At 45.9% G+C, this 24,094-nt stretch overlaps 1 protein-coding gene across 4 annotated transcripts in view; it reads right to left on the reverse strand.

Moving 5' to 3' along the window:
- Positions 1 to 24,094, reverse strand: part of ZDHHC2 (zinc finger DHHC-type palmitoyltransferase 2) — a 1,080,498-nt gene that overhangs the window by 810,056 nt on the left and 246,348 nt on the right. The gene's annotated exons all lie outside the window — the stretch shown is intronic.

The raw sequence follows: 24,094 nt of genomic DNA on the forward strand, positions 1-24,094 counted from the left end.
ATATTATTTATTTCTGCGGTCACAGCGAAACCGAAAGCCAAGGGCACCTTGAACGAAGAGGCTCATTGTAAGTTGGCCCTGGATCCCTCATAGTAAAAATTCCAAGGATAAAATATAGTAACTAAGGTGAAACAAAAGATAACTTGAAGTCAAAAGAAAAACAACAGTTGAAATTCAAGTCTCGATTCATAAGAGCTGTCAAAAGAGAACGCATTTTACAGTATTTTACAGTATTGAATCCCAGCAATTCATGTAAGTTATGTTTTTTGGTATTTTTTGGTATTATTATAATATTTATGTAAATGTGTACTTGACGCAAATCAATTCTCTACATTTATCTTCAACTTGAGGCAATGACAGCACATTCTTTTAAACATTTAAATATAACATACATAAAAAGTTATGTTTTTTTAATGTAGTTAATTGTGTTATTTATTTTGACAACAGGGACTAACATTTATTTTGTCCTTCTTAAATCTACATAGTTACATCATAAAGATATGTGTATGTCATGCCAACCATCTGTCAATGGATGGGCTCTTTATCCAGAACTGGAGCATCGCCATCACAAACAGAACAGTCATCTCCATATCACATTCAGGGATGATTGTGCTGCTGCATTTTGCCCAGTTTCATTGCCCGTCATTCAGAGCAACATGCCAGCATTTCATCAATGAAGACATGAAGAGAGCAACGTGTTATGCTGATGTGTAACAAAACCTTTTTTCTCATAAACTGAACACCATCTGCTTAGAGAGAAAATGGATGATGGAAATCAGTAGATTCATAATAAACTCCACTGAACTTTCACTTGTGCAATTCAAGTACCGGAATTAAAACATTGAAGAATGGAATCTGCGAGATTGCATGGAATATGACAGTCAACCTAACCATGATTACTGTGGCTTGGAGTGAATAATGTGTTCTTCTATTGATTATGTGCGACAAAGGTTGTAATTGTTCTGTTGGATGGATTCAACTGTTCCATTTCATTTAGAAATGTAACGACTTTGTAAATTCACGACTATGAGTAATTATTGAAAAATACAACTTGTTATTTTGTTTTTGTGAAAAGCGATTAAGAATGTACTGTGTGCATGTGTGTGCACGTGTGTGTGCATTTTCTGAATTTTTCATTATGTAACGTGATGGAGTAGTTGCTGAGAGCGTACATTTGGCTACACTGTGCACCAACGTCATTACAAGAGGCATAGCATATCGGTTTGACATGGGGATGTTAGGTTGAGGGGCAGGTGTTATGATTTCCTGCCACCAGGACACTTGAATTTAGGGCAGTTGATCAGCAGATAAGATGATCACATCATGGTGGTTTATGACCCATGTGGCTCACCTATCTAAATGTTAAAAAAAAATCGAAGGTAAGATGCATTGGATCGATCGATATATGCTCAAAACTACATGCCCTAGCCATTGGGCCAATACAATTTCTAAGAGTCCTTCTCCTTTAGGGACAGGAGAGAACCAAGGGAAGCCCTTTTTCCTTTTGGCTTAGTGGGCTCAATTAAGCAACAGCTACTTAGAGAGGATCTATTGCTATGATGAGAGGTGATGGCATACATCAATGTTTACATCTATGCAAAGAATGTCATCATTACCAGCTTCTCGTTGTTATCTAAATGTGGTCATGTTATGGTGATTTATAATAGTCATTTTTGACAACTAAACAAGCTGCCTGACAGGTAATTGGGTTAATTGTAGCTCCCATTGTCTATATTCTGCTCTGTTAAATTGATGTAAAACAAATGCAACCATCTTCTTAAAGGCAATGGGATAATTAAAGGTAATAAAAATAAGCACAATTCTGAACTATATGTGCCCCTTTCAGCCACTTGATTTCTAAGCAGCCCAAAATCCTAGCACATTGGACAGCATTACAAAACTGACCTCATACTTATTTTAAAAACCTATCTTGTACTTATTAAAGGTGAACATTGCACACGTTGTGTACCTTTTTTTTTGTTACTAACAAGCATATTTTGTCGCCAATTTATGAGGAGGGTGAGGCCATGTTAGAAAATAAGCATCAGCAGGTTTCGCTTGCACTGCAGATCAGACCAATAATTCCTGGTTCGAGCCCAAATGAAACGGTCAAATACATGATTTTACAAAAGAAATACAAAGTAGCTTGCTACTTCAGGGTGACATGTATTACTTACAGAATCCAATGAGATCCAAATTCATCTAAGTAGTGTGAATACATTAAACATATTCGAAGGTAATCCATGATTCCCAAATAAAAGCATATAGGTCAGCAGCTGGATACCACAAAAATAATTTGCAATAGTTTCTACTGGGTCCAGTAGCTTGTGTACGTTTCCTGAGCTACTGTCAAGACATTTTGAGCAGTGGGTGTTGTCGCTCTGCAATGTCATCCCACTCCAGGACCCTACATCTGCAGACAGAACCCTGCTTTTTCCAATATTTTGACTCAAATCTCACAGTTGCTTCCCTCACTACCCAATGCCCTTCTTTCTGTTGCTACTCATTATTTAATGGCAGCAATCTGGTGCCTTGGGGATGTTACAAAGCGCTTTATGACATTGAACACACACACACACACACACACACACACACACACACACACACACACACACACTCTCTCTCTCTATCTCTCTCTCTATCTCTATCTCTCTCTCTCAATGTAGTTGTCAGGTCAGTGGGTGATAAGGCGATGTGCTTCTTCCTCTGGCATACTGAGGAAAAATGATTGCTCTATGAAAAAAGACCATTTTAAAAGCAGATTAAAAAGTTTCGTTATTGAATTTAGTGATGGTATTGTTAGAGAAAAATGCAAAAGTAGGTTTCCCAAGAAAAGGATTGTCATTGATAATTTACTCAAGAATCCCCTGCATGACTACACATGTATCTATTTGTAAATGTCTAAAGCGCTTTGTGGGGCATTTGATGATGCACCTGGCACATGATAGCAGCTGCTAACTATAACTGCCATATGATGGTATGAGGGCATTTGAGTAATTGCTGCACTGCTGGAAGTTGCATGACCATGGATGGGTTGGCATGTATGATGGGGGCGTATGTCTTCATGGGGCCAAAGGTCATCTTGGACCTCCCACTCCGTGGCAAATTCCTATATTCATCAACAACCCTATCTGAGACTCTGAGTGCCTCCCAAGACGAGACGCTTCCCATTTGATCTCTAATAGTCGAGCCTCAAGACACTAGAGGTGCTGCAGCTCTTTGATCTTCTGCTTTTTACTCATCCTGATCTCACAATAGAGCCACCAGCATCTCTGCAGACTCTCAAGCCTCCTGCATCTCAATGAATGTGCAAGTAGAAATGGTGGGCATGTTGGAAGGCTAAATGTGTTGCTGGCGAAGGAGGTGATTTATCGCAGAGACAGCACAATATACACCTCTTTCAATATGTGGCTCCAAGACCACGACACGTCATTTCCTGTCCCTGCACCTCACCTTTCTGCTGGTCCTCCACTATTCTCCATAATGCCGTAAAGCTGTAGTGGTCTTTAAGATTATTAGCTCCACCACCAGTGACCTTGCCTGACTCCACTTCTCTTTCTGCTTAGCTGCAGTGTCTGGGTTTCCCTCCCAACTGTACTTCTAGCAGCTGTGGCTTTATTGAGGGGTGATGCTTCGTTTGGATCAGTAATGGGGCTGCATCTAATCCGTCAACCCCCAGATTGTGAACACATCAAAAGTTGCGCCTGGCTCTTGCCGACATAAGTGACTCAATACGGTATCACTTGCATGAGTGTAAGTATTGTTCTAATGACCCTCCTTCTCCTGGCCCATGGTGCTGGTAGCAGGCAACTGGACAGTTCTTTCCCCCCTTCATCCATCCAGCACTGCCCCCATTCTCCACACTACCGCGAGCCAGGCAGGAGTAGATACTACTTATCCACTGAATCTCATATCACACCCTTTTCTAAAGATAACAAAAGAAAAGAGTCAAGAACACTGACACCAAAAGTAGCCACCTGAGAAAGGCAAAACTAAAATAATATAAATGAAAGGAAAAATGTGTTACATCACGTTACCAATATCCCTACTTGTCCCCTCTAATTAAAAAACACACAACTTCTCGGAGTAGAGTAAAACGTATTTAAATTATTTGTTAAAGCAAACTAAAGTTCTCAAAAGTGGGAAAAGCTCTGAAAGTTAGTGACAGCTTGCCTTGGTAGACACAATCACTTAATCCTGCAGGCAAAAACCAGCAAACATTTTCGTCCTCCTACACAATCATCAAAATTCCATGCAACGTTTGGATCCCATCTGAGACACATTTTTACACGCTCGATAGCTGCAGCATTTGGCTATTCCTATACCCAGTTCACCTGTGTCAGGAGAGGCCTAATGATTAGGTGCAGTGAAGAGACTGCATTCTAAAATATGACCCTGCAGTTGTACATCGTGATAGCAACTTCCTCTTTATGCAATCTCTCTGTTATGACGCTTCTTTGCACAAACATTGTCTTTACCTGCTTAACGAATCAGCTTGTCTTGCAATGTCCCTCCTTATTAGGCTGGGCTATTAGGTGGTGCTGAAAGCACTACCTTAAAAGCCGAAACTGTTATCATTAACATAAGAGCTTCAAATAGGGGCTTTGAAAGTGTGTCTGTAATGCTTTTCCAATGGGGATGACATTTGAGGAGGGATACATAGTTATAATCCCACCCATTCCCTGGCCCTAGCAATGTAATACCTAATGCTAATCCCACCCATTCTTGCCCATCTCGGAACTCTTTGATTTTGAGTGAGCTCTACCATGGAGGCAGCCATCTTGGATGACTGTCTCGAAGGAAGGTCTCTGGAAACAAGCCGGCCATTTTGAATGGCAAATATACCATGCATCTTCCTATCCGGTGGCACACAAAGACCAAAACTGTTGGATTTTCCAATGCTTGCACGGGCATGTGCCACAGATTCTGAAATTTACCAAGGACAATTTAAGCATTATCGGACACGTTGGGTTTGATTGGAGACGCATTTGTGACTGAGCTTTTATCAATCGTCTGTTATTTCCCACATACATAACGCTGAGGTATAAATCATATAAAGAGGTATAATGTTTACCTATCTGCACACACTCTATGCAAGCCCCGTGAAATAAATACTGATTGTTTTCATAATATATTGCTTCCAAAACAATCATAAGGGGCATATTTTTTAAGATGGCCCTTCCATTTGCACAGTTCCAGCAGGAGATATTTTGAAATGTCATTCACAACGTCAGCGCCTATTGTGCATGCGTCTAGTGACAATCCCCTCAACATGCACTTAAGAAAGAGTCTTGTTTTCACTGTCACAGTACAAATCCTTGCACAGACATTTTGTGTCGAGGCGGCAGACCAAGCAGTGTATTTTGTTGTGTTCCAGCGAGCAAGAGAGGAAGACCAAACTCTGCTCACCCTTAATCCCACCACCACGCCCATCCCATACCTCCACGACAACCACCGCCAAGCAAGAGATGGGAGAACCTGCTTCACCGCAAGGCATCAGCGATCGCTTCCCCCGTGGCTGTGAAATGGCAGGCTTTGGGGACCAACCAAGCAGACCCAAACTGCTCCTGTCCCTGAGGGGTGGAGGGCATGATCCCGGCATGAACGGGGCCTTCATCTCGGGTCCTCATGGCAGGCTAATGGGCCCACACAATGGGCCTAGAGAGCCCTTGCCTGGTCTACCTCTTGGGCCCCGCTGTCCCAGCAGATCTGTGTGATTTGATCGTTGCGGAATGGTCCACGACAGAAATCTCTGCATGGGAAATGTACGCAACACAAAAATGTTCGTCGACATCCATTGAAAATCACACAGATTCAAACACACACCCTCACACGCACCCTTACTCACACCCCCCTAACTCCATACTTACCTTTCCTTCAGAGGCGCTGTGTCCCTGCAGCACCGGTTCCCTTTCACTTCTGTGATCGGGAACTGGTGCCGCAGGGTCCGTGAGCGGGGTGTTGCGGTAGACACCCCTGCAGCCCCTGTCTTTTTTTTACTTTTATTTTTTTTACTTTTGCTATGGTGAGCTGCGTGGGTGTCCCCCGCAATCCCTGCCCACTATACTGTATAGTATAGCGAGCGGGGTGTTTGCGGGGGACACCCCTACAGCCCCCAGCTTTATTTTTTTTCTTCTTTTTTTTTTTGCTCGGGTGAGCTGCGGGGTGTCTCCCACAACCCCCACAGCCTTTGCTATTGTTTTTTGTGGTATGTGTTTTAGGTCTTTTGGTGGGGTCTGTCATTTATTTTCGGTAATTTTGGCCTATTCCGTCCCAGCTCGTGGCTGCTTTGACCCTCGAGATCCCAGTGAACCTAGTCCAACAGGACCTCCAGTTGTACGGCAGATGGTAGAGTACCTGGCCTGAAAAGCGCAGCATCGAAAGCTTTAATAAAATTGCTCTAGTCAAGACAAAATTCTCTCATGCAGGGTGTGCCCACACACGCCACCCAGGATTATGGTCCCTTAACTCTCACAGTTGGACAGATTGTAGTCTTGGGGACTACGTGGTGGCAGATCCTCTGTTGGTCATTGGAGAGGATAGCGAGAACCCTGATTCCTGTCTTTGCTGTGCCATTTGCTGTCATTTGCAAGCGGCTTCATTCCTTTGTGGTATCCGTGGCACAGGTAAGACAGTCTAGTCTACTTGCTGTCCATAATGGTGTGGTTAATTGGCTGCTGTAACCAACATCCCACAACACTGCAGAGGCTACCTCCTTCCCTTGGCCCCTCCAGTTATGTCACCTCCCCAGAGTGGCCAGAACTTCTCCTATAATCACTTCCCCACCAACACCCCATACTCTCCTATCTAAACCAACTGCACCACCCGCATTTCCAGCATTCAGCTTTAAGAACTAGAACTACATGCCTCAGGCTTTCAGTGTTAAAATACTCCAGTCCTTGCCCCTGATATATATTCCTACCCTTAGCCCATCACTAACCAGTATGACTTTCAGTGCAACACAGTGGCTGTCCCATCTGTTATGGTCTTCATGCCACTATAACTAATTGGCAAACCACAAACGTCTGGGGTATTTTCTTCCAGTTGGGGATTTAAAGCATCCTTTTGAGGTCAATAAAACAGCAGCCTGTCTTTGAGCATGGTATGTTTCAGGAACATCTAATCCGGAGTACCATGTAGCACATGCTACAAACTAGTTTCCATATGAAAAATGCACTTCTACTAACCTAGAGATGCTGGCCATACTCCCAACCAAGGGCTCCACACATGAATCTCTCCTTTCATAGCCTGCTCAGCCAGCCCTCTAAAAAAGTCTGCAATCTGTGGCTCACGTTTTCGACGATAATTCCCATGATCGCTCACCATTGACTGTGCTGGTTGGGGCTGATGGGAATTGTAGTGCAAAACATCTCCTGAGCGAAAGGTTGCATACTCCTGCTCTAATAGAGACCAATGTTCTCCCTTAACAACCTACGTTGCTATCTTGATGGTTGCTGATAGTACCATCATGATTCTATTGGCATGGCAGTTTGAAAGCTATTGGCTACTATGGTTTTGAGTGTGAATGTTTAGTGCGCTTTTGAACCTAATTTTTTGTACTTTGTAATGGACCAGAACCTGTCACCAGTCCTGAAATTGGTACTTTGTAAATTATTTTCTTCTCTTATTCCTCCACCCTGTGTTTGTCCCTTCCCTTCTGCCCCTTACCTTCTGTTGAGGCATGGTATCACAAGTATGACACTGACACAAAAGGTACAGTTTGTAAAACCTTTATTTGAGTTTCTGGGTTTTGCGAAACTCCTACTTTTCCCTATAGCTATGATGGGAGTAGTCTCTGCCATCAAATAATAAATAAAACAGTCCTAGTTGAGTCTGTCAAATCAAAATGGCCTATTATAACAATACCTAATGCCTGCCCTATCTCTTGAACAAAAGGTGTGTAAAGGAGAATACGTATGCAAAGGAAAATCAGTGTTCAAATATTAAGTGAAGAGGGATGGGGAAGTTCGCCCCCTCCTCCCCCTCCTATAAGATACATGATACGGAAGAAGGCCAGGAGATACCGAGATTGCCTATACTATTTCGGACCAAATCCTAGTGCTCCAATGATTGATAAGTATGTCGAGAGGTACCCCCTCAGTCAGCCCTACAGGCCAGGTGCAGTACAAGTCTACCCCAGAGTGGAAGAGGAGCCTGAGGCTGCAACTGAAGAGACCTCAATTGACAGTATCGATTAAAGAGCTGAGAAGCCATGTTGCTGACGTCGATAGAGACATCATGACTATGCAGTATTAGACATGAAGCACACATTCCATCCACACTTCGGGACACAACACACACTCGAATACATGAAGAACTCCAGTTTACAGTTCTTTAGTTAGAGGACAGATACATATACATACTGTCATTGCTTTTATTATTTTGCCAGTAGCTAAATGCAATAGCAAAACAAAAGAGTTGATGGCTGGAAGGTTTAGAATAAATCTTGACCTCTGGCATTGCTCTGGGCAACCCTCCAGACCATCGTTCTTCGCCTGCCAAGCCATTACAAAAGGGGAAAAAGCATATGCAAATCAGGCTTGGTCCAACCCCCAAAGGGGTAGTCCAGCCCAAATTGCTAGGTCACATCCCTTTTGCACGAGACCACAAGCATCCCCAGATATGTTTCAGCCTTGTTGGGCGTCATCAGTGAGGAGTAGCTTGGGTCTCTAGGCGCAGCAGGCAAGGGACCCACGTCTGGGCATACCCTTCTCACTCGGGGTGACAATAGCAAAACAAAAGAGTTGATGGCTGGAAGGTTTAGAATAAATCTTGACCTCTGGCATTGCTCTGGCCAACCCTCCAGACCATCGTTCTTCACCTGCCAAGCCATTACAAAAGGGGAAAAACCATATGCAAATCAGGCTTGGTCCCACCCCCAAAGGGGTAGTCCAGCCCGAATTGCTAGGTCACATCCCTTTTTCACGAGACCACAAGCATCCCCAGACATGTTTCAGCCTTATTAATTTGCATATTTAAGTAACTTTGGGTCTCACCCTAAGTTACTAGGGGAATCCAGACGTGGACCCCTTGCTCACTATTCTTAGAGAGGCACAGCTCCTCCCTACTGATGAGGTCCAACCAGACCGAAACACGTGTCTGGGGATGCTGTTGGTACTCTTGTTCAGAGGAGAATTGCTCAGCATTTCGGTGCTGGACTGCCCTAGGGCAGGACAAAGACTGATATGTTTGGAATATTTCTTCTCTGTGAAAGATAGTGAGCTAAAGAGTCTGGGTAAGTCTCTCGTAACCAGGACTAATGTCTGGCAGAGGGACTCCCAGGACCCCCCTTGTTAATTTGCATATTTAAGTAACTTTGGGTCTCACCCTAAGTTACTAGGGGAATCCAGACGTGGACCCCTTGCTCACTATTCTTAGAGAGGCACAGCTCCTCCCTACTGATGAGGTCCAACCAGACCGAAACACGTGTCTGGGGATGCTGTTGGTACTCTTGTTCAGAGGAGAATTGCTCAGCATTTCGGTGCTGGACTGCCCTAGGGCAGGACAAAGACTGATATGTTTGGAATATTTATTCTCTGTGAAAGATAGTGAGCTAAAGACTCTGGGTAAGTCTCTCGTAACCAGGACTAATGTCTGGCAGAGGGACTCCCAGGACCCCCCTTGTTAATTTGCATATTAAAGTAACTTTGGGTCTCACCCTAAGTTACTAGGGGAATCCAGACGTGGACCCCTTGCTCACTATTCTTAGAGAGGCACAGCTCCTCCCTACTGATGAGGTCCAACCAGACCGAAACACGTGTCTGGGGATGCTGTTGGTACTCTTGTTCAGAGGAGAATTGCTCAGCATTTCGGTGCTGGACTGCCCTAGGGCAGGACAAAGACTGATATGTTTGGAATATTTCTTCTCTGTGAAAGATAGTGAGCTAAAGACTCTGGGTAAGTCTCTCGTAACCAGGACTAATGTCTGGCAGAGGGACTCCCAGGACCCCCCTTGTTAATTTGAGTAGCTAAATGCAGTAACGCAGAAACTGCAAGAAGCAAGAGATCCTGAGTAAAACTTGCAGATGCTTATATCTGAATAACCTTATGGAACTGCAGGAGCATCTTGGGAACCTGACAGAGCCAAGTGTGACTAACCTATGGGGAATATAGCATAGCACAAACACTTTAGGAACCGCATTATGGTTTAGGGAAATTACAGCATGTCACAAGCCTCTCAGCAAGAGCCGAGCTCAGTTGAATTCAGGTTGGACAAGATCAAACGTGTGAGACAGGAACCGCTGCCAAGGCCACCATATACTGATGACATTCCATCCCTGAACACCAGTAACACCAGCTGCAGTAAATGTGAATAATTCTTCATAATTCGGAGCTGCAGAGCTCTGAATCATGGTCTCCGAACATGTGACCCGGCCGACTCAGACAATGGACAGCAACCAGCGCTGGAAAAGGGAGCCGATCTCATGCCGCCAGAGAAAAGCTTGCAACAAAGATGTTACAATGTGAGAGAAGTGTTGCACAGAGCGAAAGAACACTCCCATAGACTAAGGTGGTACACAAGTTATAATGCAGACACATAGTCATTCTTATTACCTTGAGAAGGTACACCAAGGGCTGAGAACCTTTGCGGATCCCAGGCCTGGGGAGTTCAGCTGTAGCCAATCACAGTCTGGCTCTTAGGGGTGGGTAGCAACGGGCAAGCACCAATGGTAAGACCCTCACACTGTAACTTTGTTATTTATAGTGATTTGGGGATGGACCAGGCCAGCCACCTGACATGGGAGAGCCAGTAGAATAGCATGTTCAGGGGATCATGAAGGTTATTAGGCTCCTGACGGCCAATCCCAGATGGCGATAGGTTTTCTGGAGTAGGACCCAGGTTGTGACGTCACTCTGATGCAATTTTAGATCAAAACTGGCCTGCGAGCCCGGAGATGCTGAGGCAGCCATGTATTTCTTCGGTCCCTGTACTGATCCCTTTTGGTTTTGTTGTAATAAACCGCAGTTTGAACTTGCTGTTTGACTAAGTCCTATGTTAATTTTGGGAGAGGTGTTGGGCCTTCCAAGAGTTTGCAAACTCCTAGTGGCCCTCTGGCATACCTGGGTGTTTATCCCAACAAGTTGGTTGCAGAGACAATGGTTGGCTGCGCCAACCCAGCACCAGGTCGACTCCTTCACCGCTGAACCTGAGAGGCTGTGGCACCCTCGCATATTTCGAGAAGATGGGAAAACACGTGCCCACTTACAGGTATTCAGGAGCCCCTTGTGAATAATCCTGCCTGAGGTCAGCGAGTTGTCCAGGCAGACCAGGACGGGGAGGCAAGCAGCTTGACGGCGAGCCGGCAGCCGAGCAGTGCTAGCAGAACACAGAACGTATTGACCCAGTCCTACAGCAACTGTGGGTGTGAGGGAGGGTACTGAGTATTGTGGAGTATTGTTTATTATTGTCGAGTATTGTTGAAGCATTGATTAGTATTGTTGTAGTGAGTAGGAACAGGAGCGGAGGTAGACGTCCCTTTTTTATGTTTAGGGCACATTCGGTCTTCGAGGTACAAGGTTCTGGTGAATAACCTAGACTATTGACTTGAGGGCTTGGATGACAAAAATTAATGTAAATAAGGTATTCCTGTGGATTGGGCATTTTAGCTCAGGTCATGTATGATGGTATTCCCTTGAGGGTTTGCAAGGGAGCTAGCGTAGATAGTGGAAGGCGAGTTGGCTGGTTAAGTCTTCTGGAGTGAGCCATTTCACACGTTAGGCGATGCAACGGGTGCAGTCGATCACAAGAGAATATTGGTATACTCTGCCTGGAGTGCAGGAAGACAGCTGTTGGGGTTTTGTGTGGGTTGGGAATAACGGGCTATTACAGTGTGCGTGCAATGGTTGATTTTTCTATATTGTTTTGGTAGCTTGGAGACATCACCCTTAGGTTTGCATATAGGACACAGAGAGTTGAGACGGTGAGGAGCTAGCATTGGAAACTTGGGATTGGCAGACAAGGTGAACTAGTGGCGGTGCGCGGAAGGCGCATGAACAGGATTGTGGTTGTGTGTCTGAGGAGGCAGTGATTGTGAAGGAGGGGCGGTGTGCGGAGCACGCTTGATAAGTTGTAGAGCCATAGAGGCTCATAGAGACTGGAAAGTATTATAATTGCATTGTGACTTTTGTCCCTAAAGAGTGGATTATCGAAAACCCTCAACGTGAGGACAGGTAAAAGGTATTGATATGCGTCAGGGTAACAGTGGGGGGACTATGCCCCTTCAACACTTGTGTAAGACACTTCCACCTTATAAGGAAAAGATATGCAACTATAGCATAGAATGGTCCAAAAGTACAGATGGTAAATTAACCAAACCATGGCCACTTTGTGGAAGTTTCTCCAAAGACGTGCAGCAATCGCTATTGACACACATACAATGTGCTTACAAGGGGAAGAAATTGACCAAACGCATGGCCATATTCGAGTTGTGGTGCATGTTTCAGGAGGGAGAGGGGAATGCCGCGAGGCGTCAGTGGATGATAAGTCAGTAGGAGGTGAAGGATCAAGTGACCCATCCCTCCGCACCTCCCCCTCCCCCTCTGAGTGTAGTATCCAATGATACAGAGGATGGACAGGGAATGTATCCAATGAGGCAACTAAGGGCAGCAGAGGTGTATTCAAATCCGACGTATAAGCCACCACCATATACTTCGGAGGATAAGCCAAAAGGCGCAGGGCAGCCAGCTGGTGATGCAGGGACGAACAGTGAGGTGCAGCAACACGCAAAGGAGGAGCTCGAGGGCATGGACACACATGAATGGATAGCAGAGCAAGTACTTCTGAAATTTTAAGGGAAGACAAATGGAGAGGCAGAAGGGGCGACTAAGTTGATAGAAAGCCTGAAAAGGGACAGCGACACAACAGACTGGGCAGAACTAATGGAAGAAGAGGATAGGAGGCAGAAGGACACGTAGGTGAGATTAGAGCGCAAGGACAGAGAGAGGAGGAGAGAGGAGAAATTGGAGCGGGAAGATGGAACAACAAAGGGAGGAAGAGAGGGAACACTTGGAAAGGGAGCCGGAAGAAAGAATCAAGAGGGATCTCAAGCAAAGCAAGAGAGCGGAAAGGGAGATGAGGGAGCAAAGGGATAGAGAACTGAAGAAGGCAGAGAGATGGAGGGAGATAGCAGAGCAAGAAAAACGTAAGTTAGCAGAGAGGGAACAGAGGAAGTTGGACAGACTGGCAAGGGAACGAGCGTTCAGGGAGCAATAAGGGCAGTAAGGACACAGGAAGCTCTGGATAGGGGAAAGAATTGGCTTGAGGAAGACAAACAAGCTGAGCCAGATAGCACAAACCTATGAGAAAGGAGCGGGACAGAGGTAGCAGGAGCAGGCCTAGGTCCCTGGGCAGGAGGTAGCAGGTATGACTTAGTGGACATAGATTTTAGCATGAACCCTAACACAGACTTGACATTGAGGAGACTAAGTTTTGCCAGTGGTTTTTGTAGCAACATGGTCACAGGATCTGAAAATGACAACCAATACAGCGTGTACGAAAGGGGGGAACAGGGCCGGTCACAGTCCACAGACAAGGAGAAGGAGGGGTTGATTCAGAAGCGCAGGCACAGCAGGCAAGCAACCTTTGCACCACGCACAGCACACATGTTAATAGACTAAGGGATCTCCCAGGACGAAGGAGGGGGAGACCGCCATAGCTTGCTCGAGAGGACAATTGTCTAGAGTTTATGACGATAACAGGAGGGTACCTATATTAGAACCAGTAGATGCATGCACAGACATTGAAGATGAGAGAGGGCCTCAACAAATCAGACTGACCAGAAGGACACCTGAGGAGGTGACTGCATATTCACAGATGTCCCTATTAGAGAGAGGAGTGGTGAGACCTCAGTATGTGCCATGGAAGCACAAAGATAAGGAGAATGTGAAATGTAGGTTACCATCATTAAGCACGGGAGCAGGGAAATGGATTTATGAGATGGAGAAGATGACAGCTGGCCACAGGCTAGCAGTGGGTGGCGTAAAAGGGACTGTTAGTATCGATATTAGGATACGCATCTGATGACGTATGGAAAAGGGCAGGGTTCCCAGGGGTGACGAAACAGAACACTGCACATGACGGGGTGCCATTTGAAAACTGCAGGGCAGCGGTATGGCAAGCATTACGAACACAATACCCAGGCACGTCAGACATTGGGGCGATTACGTCACGTAAAATGAGGGAAGATGAAGATCCTGTGCAGTACATTCAGGAGATTCAAGAGCTTTGGCGCCTCAAAACCCGAGAGCCTTGGGACAAAACAATAGCAATATTTTATCATATATTAGTGCAGGGACTACCAGAGCCCGTTCAGAAGTGTTTGAAAAAATTGGTAGGAATGGAAGCCAAAGGATGGCCAGAGATACAGCTCATGTGCTAGTGCATCATTGTAGACTATGGCAGGAGAAGGTTAAGCGAAAAGCGGAAGACAGGAAGGCAGATGAAGCTAAACTAGTACAGAGAAAGCTATCAAAGTATGCAATGGAAGGGGCCGTTGTAAACAGCCCCACCCCACAGACACAGCAGCAGTACCAGCAGCCACAACAGTTCGCACTGCCCATGGGGGTAGGATAAATGGGGCAGTGCAGCCCACAGCAGGGGTTTTGAGGAAGGGAAGGCCTGCAAAGGGGGCGTGGCTTCATGCCACAGATGCATCACAACCAATGGGGGTTTTCAGGAGGCTTACGGGAGTATGGACAACAGATGCAGCAGAACCCAAGAGATTTTTTGGGGGGTTTCCAGGGACAAGGGAGGGAGCCACCACAGTGCTGGACTTGTGGGCAGCTAGGGCACATCTCAAGGGTGTGTCGATTTAGAGGGGTGCAACAGAATTGGGGAGAGCAGGGCCAGCAGCCATATCAAGGGGGACAAGACGATTATTATGCACAAGACCAACAGCCACAGGGGCAGACACAGGGTACATATCAACAGATGCCACAAGCACAAGTACAGGCACCACCAGCACAGATGCAGGCACCATAGATAGCAGCACCACGGCCACAGTATCTACAAGCCCCACAAATTATAGGGAGCACACAACAACTAGTACAAATATAGAATGATGGCGAACCAGCACCCATGGACACAGTGGCAACAGTACCCGTCCGACAACTGCGAGGAGTTACCATGGTGGGGAACAACCCCTTTACAGGAAACGGGTTATCCATGTACCCCCAATAGGACAGCTCACAGACAAACTTGATGTGTCCCATCCTGTCGATCACACTCAACCCTGCAGAGGAACCTCGCATAGGGGTGGCGAGAGGTGACAAAATGATTTCCTTTCTGGTTGACACTGGGGCGACTAGTTCATGAATTAGGGAAGGAACATTTCAGGCGATGCCATGAACAATCAAGGATTCTCTGGGGCTCGAGAAGTGATAATATATCACTATTTATAGGAGATCACGATTTATCACTACCTTTGCTTTACTCTTGACAGACACCGGTAAACATATTAGGGCGCGACATCAGGAGCAGACTAAATATGACCATCTCATTCACAGACAAAGGCATAGTGTGTTGAACACCAGGAATACACATGTTCAATGTAAAGCAGATTGTTCAAGCATATTGTGGACAAGCAGTACAGAGGGGGGTGCAGTGGACCCAGAGATGTTTCAATATGGGACTGACATTGCCATTACATAGATGTCAGGCATTGCAGGGAAGGTGTGGCAGGTACCAAACAAATACCTGTTCACGCCAGAGACAACATTGGACGAGCCAGAAGGAACTATAGTGTCCATAGAAATAGAGGCAGTGTTGGCAATGGAGGATTGGATTGCAGTACACAGAGTGGAGGAGACTGGGAGGGCATCGAGAGCAATAATTGCAGTTGCAGAGGGGTGCAGGCTGACCACAGTGACAGATGAAGAACTATTTCAGGAAGAGAGACAGGAATTGGAGATGGTGTGAGTGAGTGCATCCGCTTATGGCTATTCAGACATCTGTTTAGACAAAGAGCCTAGTCTTGATGGCTTTCCTGAAGGCAGCGTGAGAGTCAATCTGACGCAATTCTGGTGGGAGAGCGTTCCAGTGGGTGGCAGCCATGTTGGGGAAGCTTGAGCCGCCAGCGCACACTTTGTGTGTGATGGGTGCAAATATTCTGTTGGTGTAGGCCGTTCTTGATGGTCTGGAAGTGGTGTGGGGGATGATTCTGTGGGCTAGGTAGGGTGGCGCCAGATGGCCCCAAATGAGGGCATCTATGAGACAATTACAGCTTTGATTGACAGAGGCATTCTGGTCCCATCAGAATTTCCATGCAACACAGCAGTGTACCCTGTCCGCAAGGTCAACGGGGGGTCATGGCATTTTATTCAGTATTTAAGACCTCTTAACCATATTGTAGAAGAAGAGTATCCTCTAGCAGCAAACCCGGTGACAATTTTGTGCAGCATTCCAGCAGAAGCTGCTTGTTTCACGGTCATTGATTTGAAGAATGCATTATTTTCAGTACCACTACACCCAGACTCACAAGACTTGACCAGTTTTATTTACCGAAACCGAAACCAGAAGTGGAAACATAGTTGTTTGCCACAAGGGTACTGCGAGTCACCATCTATCTTTAACAGAGTGATACAGATGGATTTGAGTAACATACAGACAGTAAGCATGGTTTTACAGTATGTAGACAACATTTTGATTTGCAGCGAGACAGAAGACCAGTGCAGGAGAGACTCAGTGCACATGCTGATAGTATTGCCAGAAGGAGGTGCTGTACATTGGACAAATGATATCCAAGGACAACCGACAGATTGCCCCAAAGAGAACAGAGACAATACGCAAAACACCCCAGCCCATGACAGTAAAGGAAATGCAACAGTTCTCGGAGGTTGTGAAATTACCGCAGAACATGGGTCTTTGACTACAGCACATATACGAGGCCACTACCGGTGGCTCCTAAAGAAGCTCAAAGGGGAAAAAAGACACTGACATGGACCACAAAAATTACCAAGGCCTTTGGGGAACTGAAGGAAGCCATAAGTACTGCTCCAGTGTTAGGAACCCCAGACTACAAAAAGGAATTCTTCTTATTCTCACACACTGATGATGTAGTGATGAAGGTGGTACTGACACAGAAGACAAGCATGGGCCATAAGCCAATAGCTTACTACAGTGGACAACTCGACCCAGTGATGAGCGGACATTATCCGTGCAAACAATCATTGGCAGCTGCGGCCTTAGCCATAGAGAAGTCATCAGAAGTGACAATGGGGTGCACCACCACTTTGTGCGTCGAGCACACCCTCTTCGTGATACTGCATAAGTCAAAGAGCATACTGACCACACAGAGAGCATTAGGGTATGAGGTGATACTATCGAATGTAGGACTGAAGATAGTAAGATGCAAGACTGTAAATCCAGCAACATTTTTGGCAGCTGTTCTCAAGGCAGGAGACTATGCACATGACTGCACAAAGAACATAGAGATGTTCAGTGAGACATGGAAAGTAGAGGAGGACGCACTTGAGGGGGGAGATGTGCCGTACATTGACAGTTCATCAACAATTGATCAAACTGATGGATCAGACATACTGGGACTGCAGTGGTAAGACTGAAGGAGGACGTGGCAAGTGAGGTGGATGTAAGTGCGCGACTACCATCCCATTATTCAGCACAAGCAGCAGAACTAGTGGCTCTAATATTGGCACTAGAAAAAAACAGTGTAGAGAAGGAGGTGACAATTTATTCTGACTCTGCCTACGTGACATCAACAGTACACTCAGGACTGGCACAATGGCTCAGGAGAGGGTTCAGGAGAGCAGATGGGACCCCAGTGCAGCATGCGCTATTATTGGGCAAATTGCTCAAGGTGACTGCATATCCAAAACAGGTAGCACTAGTGAAGTGCCAGGCCCACACAAAAGGGGAAGACCCTATTTCAAGAGGAAATGAAGCAGCAGATTATGAGGCAAAAGGCACAGAGTATTTTTGGCAATTGTGGGATCTGAAAGAGAGACGAAAGGCTCCGGGAGGAGTGAGGAACATGGTGATGAGGGAAGGGTAAATGTACTACCAGAGACACAGATTATGGAGCTACAGGGAGCTGCACCCCAAGAGGAAAGGAGCTATGGATAAAGAGAGGATGCTCCATGTCTCCGACAGATGCCTTATGGCGACAGAACAATACGGGGAAAGTGCTTATGCCACTAGCATTGTTGAAGACAGCATTAACACTATTACACTATCCAACACACACAGAGAAAGAGGTCATTGCTACGCACATTGGAAAAATGTGGTTCGGCACGAATTTGAGAGAACTTGTAGCTGATTTTATAAGTAACTGCTTCACTTGCCAGCATTTTACAGCAGGGCATACTTTGAGAGTTGTGAGAGAAGCCATACCAAAAACTGTAGGCCCATTTCTGCATCTCCAGGTGGACTACATGGACATGATCCAAGTCTGGCAAGGATATCGCTACATGATAGTGGTTGTCTGCCCATTTTCTAGGTGGATAGTGGCTGGGCCCTGTTCGCATGCTGACGCACTTAGAGCGGCCACGTTTCTGGTCAGGGAAGCTTTCCCAAGATGGGGCATGTGTGAGGTCCTGCGATCTGACAACAGACCTCACTTCGCCAATGAGCTGTTTCAACACATCACAAACCTGCTAGGCATGAAGCGTGAATGGGCTTCTAAAGGAGTGCATAGCCAAAACTCAGTAGAGCACCAAGAAAAACGGGCTGCATTGTTTCCTTTTAGCCTTGTATGAGTTGTGCAATAAGCCGGGGTCCGATCACCACCATTTAACGCCCCATGAGGTGGTGATAGAACGACGCATGCTTTTTCCATTGGCTCCTCACACAAGAGCACTGAAGGACTGTCAGAATAGTGTAGACGTGTTAGGACAAGAGATGCACGATTACATTACTTCTTTGGTTTCTAGTTCCTCTTTTATCTCTCGCCAGATACAGCAGATCCAAGGAGGCCCAGAAGACAGCAAAGAGATTGACAGTGACGACATACCACAAGACAATGAACTAAAGCATTCTGTGGAAGTGGGAGATATTTCTCTCCTGCGTAATTTTGTGAGGCGCTGGTGCGCGCCTAGATTCAAAGAACCTCACGTTGTAGAGGAGGTAGGAGACCGTGCTGTTAGGCTAGTTGCTAAGACTGTATGGAATCACCTCCACGACATCACGCCCTACAAAGCATTGGCCTCACCTGGCCACAGAGTGTCAGTGACTGACAGGGCCAACGTTCAGGACCTCATTGAACTACATGTTCAATGAGGAGCGGATTGGAGTGTGTGGAACGGACTGGAGTGCATGGCACGAATTGGATTGCATAGAATGGCGTGACTTACATGGAATGGTTTGGAGTGCATGAACGTTTGAAAGAGCATTGAAAAGAACGGTTTTGAGTGCTTGAAACGGTCGTAATGCGTAGAACAGTCTGAGTACATGGAACAGATGGAGTACATGGAATTATTGGAGTGGGCTCGATCGTAAGCACCTAAGGTAAACCACCATATCACATCTCCACGCTTACTCTCTTATTTACACCACCACTCAACTAGAACACAGCGATACTATGGCACCATTCGGTATAGCTGTTCTCATACCATCATTTTGCCTCATACTCCCCATCACCCTAACTAAACACTGCTGGTTACTCACCCTCCAGCCGAGGCGTTCTCCACAGGCTAACGCAGCCAGAATCGGTCTGGATAACAACCTGCCAGAACGAACACATACTCTTGATCTCTCACCCACCACACCTACCGCTAAGAAGCAGCTATCACACGAATGTCACACGAGCTGCACACATATCCGGTGCTCACACACACCTTTTGACTCCCTCTACTTCTCTCTACTGACTTGAACTTCGGTTCCCGAGGGCGTTCAACCTACCAGCGCCTTCAACCATACCAATGGTACATAAGGCGCTATATAAATGCAAAGTAACATAACATAACATACAAGTGCGTGCAGACATTACCCAATTAGGAAGACCCAGATACCCTATGGTCACACGATTCCAAGCAACAGAAGCAGCAACTGGAATACTTGTCCAAATCGTCTAAGTATACACTGTCTGTTTGTTATTTTCCTTTTTGCACACGCAGGTCTACATGAATGTCGTGGAAATTGTATAGGTTGTTTTCCTGATCTTCCATCCATCATCCCAAAGTTTTCTCTAACCAGTGTGTGCACTAAATAAGGAGACCCAGACGATTCAGAGTACAATCCTCTGCAGTGTATTATCTTGTTTTTGTAGAATACTTGCCCCAAACATACCAACAACTGAGCACGGTGAACCACCAGTATTGGCTATATTAAGAGACCCTTCAGTAAGAAAGTTCTGGGAGGAGGTATTTACCTTTGCAATTAGTGATTACTTGGTTCACGGGGCTTGAGAGTACTGACAAATACTAACACAGTAACGCATTCTTTTAGGCAACTGTATCACCAGGCTGCAAGGATCAAGTAGTGTAAGTGAGGTAGGAAACAAACAATAAAGAACATTATTATTATGTCATGTCTATTAATTCAAAGTGGCTTGATGGGATTTGTATTTTGGCAATTATATGTTTTTGTTACCACTACCGCTGTACCCTATACTAACATTTCCCGAACCCAAGTAGGTGGGACGACCATGTCAGGTGTGAGGAGAAAACACTGCTGATAAGGTAAGGAGAGGTAAGCGCAGTGTTGACACAGACATGAAGGGAGTAGGCATGTATCTCACTGAAATGGCTCGAGTATCTAACAACATGTGGTATAAACACAGGACAAAAGTAGGTAAGGAAACCACTGGGGAGAGCTGTTATGTCTGCTCTTTAATCCCCTATGACATGTGTGCCTGTAGAACATTCATAGCAACTGAAATACCAGTAGCAAAAGCACAGTGCCTGATGTGTCTCACAATGGTGAAAACGTGAGGAAGATTCCAAGGGAAGACAGCAACATTGAGATGGATGTCCAAAGGGACATTCCCATATGAAGATAATTACATAAAGACCTTAGACATGATGAACAATTATTGGCAGCTAGATGAAGGCTTGCAGTACATAATGGACGGACATGAAAAAGGAGGAACAACGACTATCACATTGAAGGAATTGCCATGTCCCTGGACAAGAGTGAAGGAGATAGGAGGAGGCCACAGATATCAGTGTTTGGACGAGTGTACACTAACGATGGATGGCAAGATGGAGTGGTGGGGAGCAAGGCACTGACACTAGCCAGGCCGTTAGTGAATAAGCTGCAGGAAGAAAATGACAAGGGCCTAAAGGAGTGGGACGTGAGTGCAAAGTTACTGACATGGGTGGAGAACGAAGCTGGACCGATGTCAATAATACTCCTGAAGACACCAGCCCTATGCTATCAGAACAATGGCGATGTTGAAGTTGGCGTAGGATGCAAAACAATCGAACAACTTGCAGCAATGAGAGCAGGGACAGCAGTGTTGATGAATCACTACTGGGCGTTTGGATCGAAGGCATAGGAGAAGCTGCCACCTGAATGGGGAGGAGTATGCTTGTTGCTAAACATCAATTTGCCGTCATTGGTTGTACCCAAGAAGGATGTAAAGCTTGATGACTTCCCAAAAGTGAACAACAATAAGAGAAGGAAGAGATCTGTCAAGGTGGCACCAACAGCACCGGTAGAGAAGGCGGAAAAGCTAAAAGGATTGAGCGGAGTGAAAAGAGGGGGGAATTATTTCCCATAGGCATCAGAACAGCATTGGACGAGATTCCTCAGAGCATAGACTAATCAGCAGAACACACATGTTCTTTGCATCAATAATACCAGGGATACAGACGTACACAAATGCCAAGTGGTTACAGATCACTTGTTGGGAGCTGATGGCAAAGATTAACTCTACAGTGAATGGGTTCAATGCCATAAAAGAACAGCTCAGAGCAATAAGGTTAGTGGCGCTCCAGAATAGGTATCTTCTGGATCTCCTCACAGCTATGGAAGGAGGAGTTTGTGCAAAGATAGGGAGTTTCTGTTGCACATTTAAACCAGCTAAAGATGAAGATAATGGAACTCTCTCAGATGCGGTAGCACAGTTGGCACAGATGCATGCGAAAATGGAAGATGAATCACAAGGAACAGGGAAGGAGGAGAGCTGGCTAGCGTACATATGGTCCTAGATGCCATCATGGCTATCAGACGGACTGAGGGGATAGCAGGAGCCCTTGTGCTGGGAGCAGCATCAGTGTGCAGAATCATGATCTGCATGGCAAGGTGCAAAAAAACTGCAGAAGTGGCTAAGGGAATGCAAATCCTAATGGATGTAAACATAGGAGGAACAAAATATGAGATTGGATCCAAAAAGCTGGAAAATCCACATGATGCAAAATTCTGTGAAGGGAAGTGGGTTTGGTGCAACCCAGAAGGAGTATACGGTCACATGCACTGGTAATTTGATGACCACACAAGCTATTATGAACACTTTGGAGGAATAACGAAGATATGGAATCCCAGAGCAAAAGGACCATCACATAAGGATGTGGTCGACAGGTCGACCAGAGTGGGGACTGAAGAGAGAGGGGGAAGTACGCCCCTCCTCCCCCTCCTATAAGATACATGATGCAGAAATAGGTCAGGAGATACCGAGATTGCCCATACTATTTTGGACCAATTCCTCGAGCTCCAGTGATTGATAAGTAAATCGAGAGGTACCTCCTCAGCCTGCCCTACAGGACAGGTGCGGTACAGGTCTACCCCAGAGTGGACGAGGAGCCCCAGGCTGCAACAAAAGAGACCTCAATTGACAGTATCGATTAAAGCGCTGAGAAGCCATGTTGCTGACGTCAATAGAGATACCATGATTTATCAGCGTTAGGCATGAAACTCACGTGCAATCCGCACTTCGGGACACAAACACACACTCGAATACATGAAGAGCACGTGCTTACAGTTCTATAGTTAGAGGACAGATACATATACATACTGTTATTGCTTTTATTATTTTGCCAGTAGCTAAATGCAGCAGCACAAACACCGAAAGAAGCAAGAGATCCTCAGTAAAGCTTGCAGATGCTTATATGTGAATGACCTTATGTAACTGCAGGGGCACCTATGGGACCTGACAGAGCGAAGTGTGACTGGCCTATGGGGAATATAGCAAAGCACAAACACTTTAGGAACTGCGTTATGGTGCCTTTCTTCGCATCTCATCCACTTGCGTGCAGCCTTCAATTTTGTAATATAATGTTGCAACTTCACTCTTGCCTTGACACACACTGGTCTTTCATGTCGCTTGCCAACTCACTGGCTGTGTGCGTTTCTTTCTTGCCTTTTCAATTCATGAGTCAAGATTAATACCACACGCTTGGCCTTGCCTCCCCAACTCTGCCGTTCACCCAGCAGGGTCGCTGGCGTCCTTGAAAGACACTGCAGCCTTCTCGTTTGTGATTTGGCCTTCTCTATGTGTCTGTTGCGGCCGGTTGGAGGCAACTACCTCCTGCAGGGAACTCCTGGGGTTCTTTACACTTCCCTCGGTCTGTTGCTCTGCTCCAGTAGGTTCACATTCGCCCAGGAAGTTCTGCTCTTACTAGTGTTCCACCTTGCTCAGAGTGTGCCTCTATGTTCCTCCGTTTATCCGTGTGAGGAGAGCTAATTGGCATCAGATGTATGCACTTAAAGTCAAGTGCCTGACTTTGCCTGACCCAATTAGCGGAATATGTCCAATGCGGTATGTAAGGGTTAGCCTCTTTACTCTCAATCGCTCTCTTCCTCGGCCCAGTGTTTTTGTAGAAAGGGGGGGAGTTGGGACATCAGAGAATCCTATGAAATAGGATAGGTCATGGGTACGGGAAAGGGAGGAATACCGCATCTCACCATTGGTCGCCTCACCCCCACTCCCTGAAGACCACTCACTCAGGTGATACTCCCGCACTGGTCCAGCCCCAGGAACTAGATCCAAAAACGTGTCCGTGTCCTGGCAACCTGGATGACAAGTTCGCGAGGGCTCGTGGGTGAGACACCCTTTGGTTTCTCATGCTCTCCATCTCCGTTTCTTTCTTTGTTCCTCCCTTCTTCTCTGCCTTTCCTCATTCCTTCTTTTTTCCCTTTGATCTTTCATTTATTTGTTTTACACTGTATTCTGTCAATTCCAACTCCTCCCTTCTTGTTCAC

This window comes from Ambystoma mexicanum, chromosome 6q (genome assembly GCF_040938575.1).
Source record: "Ambystoma mexicanum isolate Mex_15411 chromosome 6q, UKY_AmexF1_1, whole genome shotgun sequence".
NCBI classification, from domain to species: Eukaryota; Metazoa; Chordata; class Amphibia; order Caudata; family Ambystomatidae; genus Ambystoma; species Ambystoma mexicanum.